The following is an 8,025-nucleotide window of genomic DNA, read 5'->3' as shown; positions in this document are numbered from 1 at the left end:
TTTTCTTCATGTAGACATTTCACAGATGGAACACGATACAATCTCCAGCAGCAAATTTTACCGTAATAGAATCGGTGAAGGAAATCGTAACGTCTGAGATGGAAATGCTAGGCTTGTATAGGCCGCGTGCTAATCAAAACACTGGTGCAGCAATCAAACTGTCAGAGTCTAGTGAATAATCATTATTAAAGGAAATTAAGCAATTAGCACTCCACACAGGCTGCAAGCAATCTACACATATCCTTGAATTAGATTGAAAAAATACACATTCCTAACTTACCTCCTATAGAAAAGACTATTACATGAAATTACATAATGGATTTATAATTTGAAGTGGTTTGGTTTCACATATTATATGGAAATCATTAACTGACGTTTTCACGTTATTGCATGACTACAGAACACTACCGAGCAATTACCCTCAATTCCAGCTGTCAATCAGGTGCATGAAATTACATTACATTTAATTACATATATTTGGCGGACACTTTTATCCAAAGGGATATACAATAAGTGTGTGCCGATGGCCATTGGAACACCTCCAGAACACAGGTCAGGTAATGTGCAATTATCAAAGAATCAGTTACCCATAGCCAAGAACATCAAGCTGCATTCACATGGTAAGCACAGGCAGTCCGTACCTTCTGGAATCCCATAAATGATTACAGCATATATGTTAAAGAGATACAACAGCAAGGTACAAGTGCAATATGAAAGAGCAAGAAGATCAAGATAAAAGTGATGTACACCAGCCTGTTAATGCAAATATTTAATCAGCCAATAATTTGGCAGCAACTAAATGCATAAAAGCATGCAGACGTGTTCAAGATTTAGCTGTTTTTCAAACCAAATGTCAGAATGGGCAAGAAATGTGATCTAAGTTACTTTGACCATGGATTGATTGTTCGTGCCAGACAGGGTGGTTCTAGTATCTCAGAAACTGCTGGTTTCCTGGGATTTTCACGCAGAAGTCTCCAGCGTTTGCAAAGAATGGTGTGAAAAACAAAAAACATCCAGTGAGCGGCAATTCTGCGGGCAAAAATGCATTGTTAATGAGAGGTCTGACGACCACATATTACAACAGCGGTATGCAGAAGAGCATCTCTGAACACACAATGCATCAAAGTGGATAGGCTACAGCAGCAGAAGTCTGAATAAGATTTAATAATAATCTTAATAAGTCTAAAAATGACCGAATAAAGTGCTTACTGAGTGTATGGTAAATATACTGTACAATTTATGTAAATGTGTAGTTTTGGCACAAAGAGAGAAAATGATTAGTGCTTTTATCATATGTGTTAGGGCTTCATATAAATTATTGTTATTCTATTGTAAGCCTATTGAAAAATGAAGCAAATTAAAACTTGTAATATTGAGAAAATAGTTTTATACCTTTAACAGTGCCATGCTTTGTTCCTTATTGACCAAAATATTTCACAATGAGGCAGAATGGACTTCCATCAGATAAATTAAGTCCTCTACACTGAACTGTAAAATAGCTCAGCAGGGGATCAATACTATCCTGGGATTCCATAAATATTGATTAAGCGAGCAGGCAGAACTTTCACAGTTTATTGTATCATCTCTGTGATATGGCTAATGCCTCCCCAAATCTTTTCTTGCTGCTTTCAGACCATGGAGCTGTTTTCCAGGCAGGCAGCAGGGCGGCTCTGCCTGTTCTTGGCCTTGAGAAGTTTCTCCCCGTGTGAAGTTGATGTCACAGCCAAGCCTCCGAGTCATGCCCACCCGCCACGGATGGCTGGCGAGTGCCTGCTTCCTGCAGACTGGGGTCCAGCACCAGCCCTGGGCCCCATTTCAAACTCACAGCTTAATCCCTCCTGTCCGTATTACAGCCTTATGCAGTTTCACCGAGCACTGACCCCAGAGCCTTACAGACCCAGAGCAAAAGATAGAATCTTGACATCTAGAGGGCTGGAAATCTTGGACACTTTCATTCTCATTTAGCTCCAATTTATCTCAGGTTTCACCTGGATATAGCCTGGGTTTCAACCATATAGTTGGGTTTTCACCTGAACGTCTAGATACCACATATCTTGTAGGTGAAAACCTGACTATATTTGGAGACGAGGTGGTTGTGGAGGAAAGGAGGATACATGTATATAGTATTGGGATACATGTGATTACTCAGGAAACTGTTCTGTTATGGCAGCTGTTTGGATTCTAAGTGATATACTGTTGTGCTGCATTTTTCAAGTGTTGGGACCCATCCATTTTCATGTTCCTTCATTCAATCTGACATCATTTAAGAGATAACTTGGTCTCTTGAATTGGTTGCACTATATACAGTGCATCCGGAAAGTATTCAGAGCGCTTCACTTTTCCCACATTTTGTTATGTTACAGCCTTATTCCAAAATGGAATAAATGCACACAACACCCCATAATGACAACATGAAAGAAGTTTTTTTGAAATTTTTGCAAATTTATTAAAAATAAAAAACTAAGAAATCACATGTACATAAGTATTCACAGCCTTTGCCATGAAGCTCAAAATTGAGCTCAAGTGCATCCTGTTTCCACTGATCAACCTTGAGGTGTTTCTACAGCTTAACTGGAGTCCACCTGTGGTAAATTCAATTGATTGAACATGATTTGGGAAGGCACACACCTGTCTATATAAGGTCCCACAGTTGACAGTGCATGTCGGAGCACAAACCAAGTCAAAGGAATTGTCTGTAGACAAATGTAGACAAATCTGGGGAAGGGTACAGAACGATTTCTGCTGCTTTGAAGGTCCCAATGAGCACAGTGGCCTCCATCATCCCTAAATGGAAGAAGTACGGAACCACCAGGACTCTTCCTAGAGCTGGCCGCCCGTCTAAACTTAGCAATCGGGGGAGAAGGGCCTTAGTCAGGGAGGTGACCAAGAACCCGATGGTCACTCTGTCAGAGCTCCAGCGTTCCTCTGTGGAGAGAGGAGAACCTTCCAGAAGGACAACCATCTCTGCAGCAATCCACCAATCAGGCCTGTATGGTGGAGTGACCAGACGGAAGCCGCTCTTTAGTAAAAGGTACATGGCAGCCCACCTGGAGTTTGCCAAAAGGCACTTGAAGGACTCTCAGACCATGAGAAACAAAATTATCTGGTCTGATGAGACAAAGATTGAACTCTTTGGCGTGAATGCCAGGCATCATGTTTGGAAGACACCAGGCACCGCTCATCACCTGGCCAATACTATTCCTACAGTGAAGCATGGTGGTGGCAGCATCATGCTGTGGGGATGTTTTTCAGCGGCAGGAACTGGGAGACTAGTCAGGATTGAGGGAAAGATGAATACAGCAATGTACAGAGACATCGTGGATGAAAACCTGCTCCAGAGCGCTCTTGACCTCAGACTGGGGCGACGGTTCATCTTTCAGCAGGACAACGACCCTAAGCACACAGCCAAGATATCAAAGGAGTGGCATCAGGACAGCTGTGTGAATGTTCTTGAGTGGCCCAGCCAGAGCCCAGACTTGAATCCGATTGAACATCTCTGGAGAGATTTGAAAATGGCTGTGCACCGATGCTCCCCATCTTGATGGAGCTTGAGAGGTGCTACAAAGAGGAATGGGCGAAACTGCCCAAAGATAGGTGTGCCAAGCTTGTGGCATCATATTCAAAAAGACTTGAGGCTGTAATTGCTGCAAAAGCTGCATCAACAAAGTATTAAGCAAAGGCTGTGAATACTTATGTACATGTGATTTCTTAGTTTTTTATTTTTAATAAATTTCTTTCATGTTGTCATTATGGGGTGTTGTATGTAGAATTTTGAGGGAAAAATTGCATTTATTCCATTTTGGAATAAGGCTGTAACATAACAAAATGTGGGAAAAGTGAAGCGCTGTGAATACTTTTCGGATGCACAGCTGACCATTGCTCCCTCTTGGATGGGAGGAAGGATAAGGTAGAAGGTAATTGCAATTTCTTTGAAATGGATATTCTTGGGGCTTTTGAATCAGGGCCGTAAATAATAATTTTGTTTCATGACTGCAGTTGGATGTGGGAAAAAATTGACCTTTAAAATATCTCCATACCCAGTACAAGATAGAAGTCGTCTTCTCAGCAAGTAATTCTGGGCATAAAGGTTTTGTCGTGTCAGTTAATAAAAGAGAAATGTAGGCTGCTTTTTTAATGACTTGCTTAACCCCAACCTCTCCCAGAAAAAGGAATTTGATTTTTCTCTCCAGATCACGTATGAAAAGATGAAAATGAAAGCAATCTTTCTTCGCAATATGTATTTTAAATAGTTCATTGGGAGCATTTCTGTGAGGGTGACTTCTGATGGGCATGAAAAGGAGAGTCTTTGACATTAGAGCATCTCTGTAAGGGGGCTATTCTGTTAGTTCAGCTTCTACTGCATGTCCACCAACAGAGATGTTATCTTCTTAGTTCTACTATTTGTGCTCTAGTTCTCAGCCAAACAGCAAGCTTCAGTGCAGAGAATGAGAAACAACTGTTGCATTAGTCACAGCCGCTCAAGATCAGAAAGCAGAGGTTGGCTGGCATAGACAGCATTCATTTAAAACCTGTATAAAAACAAGATTTTTTTAAATGGGTGAAATTTACAGTGCACTATAATTTTGAGAAATTCCATTAAATCCGAGATTAAGATAAAGTGAGGTAGTGGGAGGTGGGGAGACCATTATTCTTTGTCCACAGGGCCTTCAATGAATCACTAATGCACGCGAGTTGAGAATTTGGAGTCCGTGCATATAAAACATAAGTACCACGGAGCGACTGACCTTCATAGACGTGGAGGTAGCACTACTGGTCTGGGCAGGCTGAGACCAGCTGAATTAATGACACACGTCAAGGTCAACATGTCCGCCAATTAAGTGATGAATACAGTTTTTAAAAAGGATTTTATATATAGCTTTTAGATATACAGGAAGTGATGATACAGGGACTTTTGTCCCTGAAAATGGACACATAAGAAAGGAAAGAGACCCACACATGGCCATGCCAGCCAAAAATCCCAAGGCATGGTAATCTCCTTTATAAAGGACATTACAACAAAAAGATAACATTGGCAACAGACAAATATGGAGCACAAGAACTCCACAAAATGGAAAAACTAAAATAGAGAGAAAAATTAAACCTGGAATATAAGGTCAACAATGACCATCTGTCTGCACTGCTGCAATGTTCCCTGTGCAATCTTGTTGTACACCTCCCCATAATTAATTATATTAGTCATATTTATTTTGTATACTGTAGATGTATTGTATTGATTGTCAATTTTGCTCTAGTCAAAAGTATCAAAGGAAGTTTTGGAAGTTGCTTTGGTGAAAAGCATGTGTCGAATGATTCAATATAAATGTATAATTTGAACATCTCTTGGCTAATTTTTTTGCCCTCCCTGATATGACACCACCCAGTAGCACATTAAGTTAATTTAAAGTTTTAATAGATAGAAAATGTATTCATGTTTTTGCAGAGCTTGGAAGCTGTAACTCTGGTCATTTCATGTTCTGAATTGAGCAGATGTGGTTAAGACCAAAACATTTTACCTGACATGTAAGGTCAACAACAACCATCTGTCCACAGCAACAACCATCTGTACTGTACCTTGCTTGCCTTTGGGGATTCAGGCTTGGTTTTCTTGTAAATTTTCCTTCTGCTCTCTGTTACAGTTCTCTGTTAAAAAAACCCTATAAAAATAAATTGATTTGATTTGGTTATCCAAAGTAATTTACACCACTTAATTGATTCAGCTGGATATTTTCTTGGAGTAATTGAAGTCAAGAACATACTACCTCCATATGGACTTCCTAGTTTGTTGATACATGAAATGTTACCATCTCAACCTATAGGCCAGCGGAGGATGGGCATCCCCCTATAGCCAGGTTCCTCCCTCAGGGATTTTCTTCTCGTCACTCTTTGTTTTTTCCCAATAAGGGAGACCTTATTTACCTTGTGCTATTTGGGGGCAGATATTTCTCCTTTTTCTTCCCTTCTCTACTCTGTAAATTGACTTTGGGACAGTTTCCTGTGAAAAACCCTATACAAAAAGGGGCAACAATGGCTCAGGTGGTAAGAGCAGTCATCTGGCAGTCGGAAGGTTGCCGGTTCGAATCCCACCCTGGGTGTGTCGAAGTGTTCTTGAGCAAGACACCTAACCCCCAAATGCTCCTGTCGAGCTGGTTGGTAGCCATGGCAGCCAATTGCCGTTGATGTTTGAGTGTGTGTATGAATGGGTAAATGAGAAGCATCAATTGTACAGCGCTTTGGATAAAGGCGCTATATAAATGCCAACCATTTACAAATAAAACTGAATTGAATTGAATCTAAGCTCCAGCACCCTATCTGGGAAAATTGACCTTCAGCTTTTGGGTTGCAAGCCAAGTTCTCGAACCATAATGCAACACAATCAAACAGGCAAAGGATGAAAAAACATTCTGTCATTGTGCAGAGCTGGGAACCTCAGGCGAAACTCCACAAAAGCCAGGTGATGACATCATCCCACACTTCTTTCTGTGGTGTCACATCTTCATTACAACTGCGTGGCACCAAAGGCATCTCAGAGAAATTGTACAGCACTATGCAAAAGCCTTATTTACATGTAAAAAAAATTCTGTGAAGCAAAGATGCTGTAAAATGTCATATAAAGACCAGTGAACAGTTAAAAACCAAATCAAATCAATATTTCTTGTGTCCAACCTTTGCCTTTAAAACTTTGGTAAACTTTTTATCAGAAAATCAGCTGGGGAACTTGCCACAGTTCTTCTGCAGACTTTGGCTGTCTCACTGTCTTCTGGCTATGCAGGTACTGTAATCCCAGCCAGCCTTGATTAAGTTTTTATCTGAAAACTGGTCTGTTAATTTGTTAATTTATTTAACAAAATGTAAACATGCTTGTAAATCTCAGATCTTTTCTTTTCTCCCGACACACTAATACAGGAAACCAAAAAATAAATATAGAAATATATATATAACCAAATTTATATAAAAAACTAAATCTCTGGTGCCTAAATCTCTTGCACAGTGCTGTAATTCCAGCCATACTAATGTAATTGCCTCACTGCAAGCAGGTAACAATCCCCCTGAATGTCTCTCTGGAACAAGTCCAGTGTTCTGTGATTAAAATATGCCTCTGATACTCTACCACTGATTACAGAAGTTTGTCAAAGCAGGTCATCTGATATGTCAACGGGACAGGGTCTATACTCTTCATAAAATAGGGAGGGTGAATTCATATTTTGGTTGGGGAGGGTTAATTCATATTTTGGAGCATGTGCCATATCCGACTGGGGTGCTCCCGACTGTATGTCTGTATGAGACCACACCTACTGATCCAGTTCTGAGGGAGGACATGTCATGAGTCCTGAGGACACGTCAAGGTGATGTCATCAGGTTTTATGGCGGTGTCATTTTTCCAGATTAACACAGAAATGGGACCATCAGTGTTCATGGTTGATGAATGACACTGTAGGGGAACTAGGGCTTGTAGCACAAAGGTTGTGGGTTTGGATCCAATCTCGGGTGCAGTGGTCATACCTTTTGGGTGACTTAACGTTAATCGCTCAAGTGAAAAATAACCAGCTGTATAAATAGAGTATATGAAATCTCTCGCCATCACCAAAATCTGATTGTGCAGTTTGTTAGCTCATGCAATAGGTGATCCTGATCCAAGGTACTTGGTGAGACACACAGTTAGTTAGTTCCATATGCGGTGGTTTTATATGTAGTCATTTATTGGGGAGGTGTACAGGAGTTAGCATCTGCTTGTAAATGACAGTGAATTTTTAATGGGTGAATTCTCAAGCAGCATCTCTAGGGCATGTCACTATGGCTAAAATTAAATGCATGCATATTCTAGACTTTAGCAGGAGTGTGATTTTCCAGTGCAGTGAAAGAATTCTCCTTTGTAGATTTTTACCAAAAAATTTCAAAGAACAAAATTGATGTAGAAGTACAGTAAAATAATGTTTGAATTATTAAACACTACTTTCATAAATCACTAAAAAACTGAACAATTTAAAAAATGACAGAACAAGCACAAAATGTTCCCTGAGCTGGTGT

This window comes from Conger conger, chromosome 14, assembly GCF_963514075.1.
Source record: "Conger conger chromosome 14, fConCon1.1, whole genome shotgun sequence".
NCBI classification, from domain to species: Eukaryota; Metazoa; Chordata; class Actinopteri; order Anguilliformes; family Congridae; genus Conger; species Conger conger.
The sequence above is the reverse complement of the archived record's forward strand: the minus strand, read 5'-3'. Positions refer to the sequence as shown.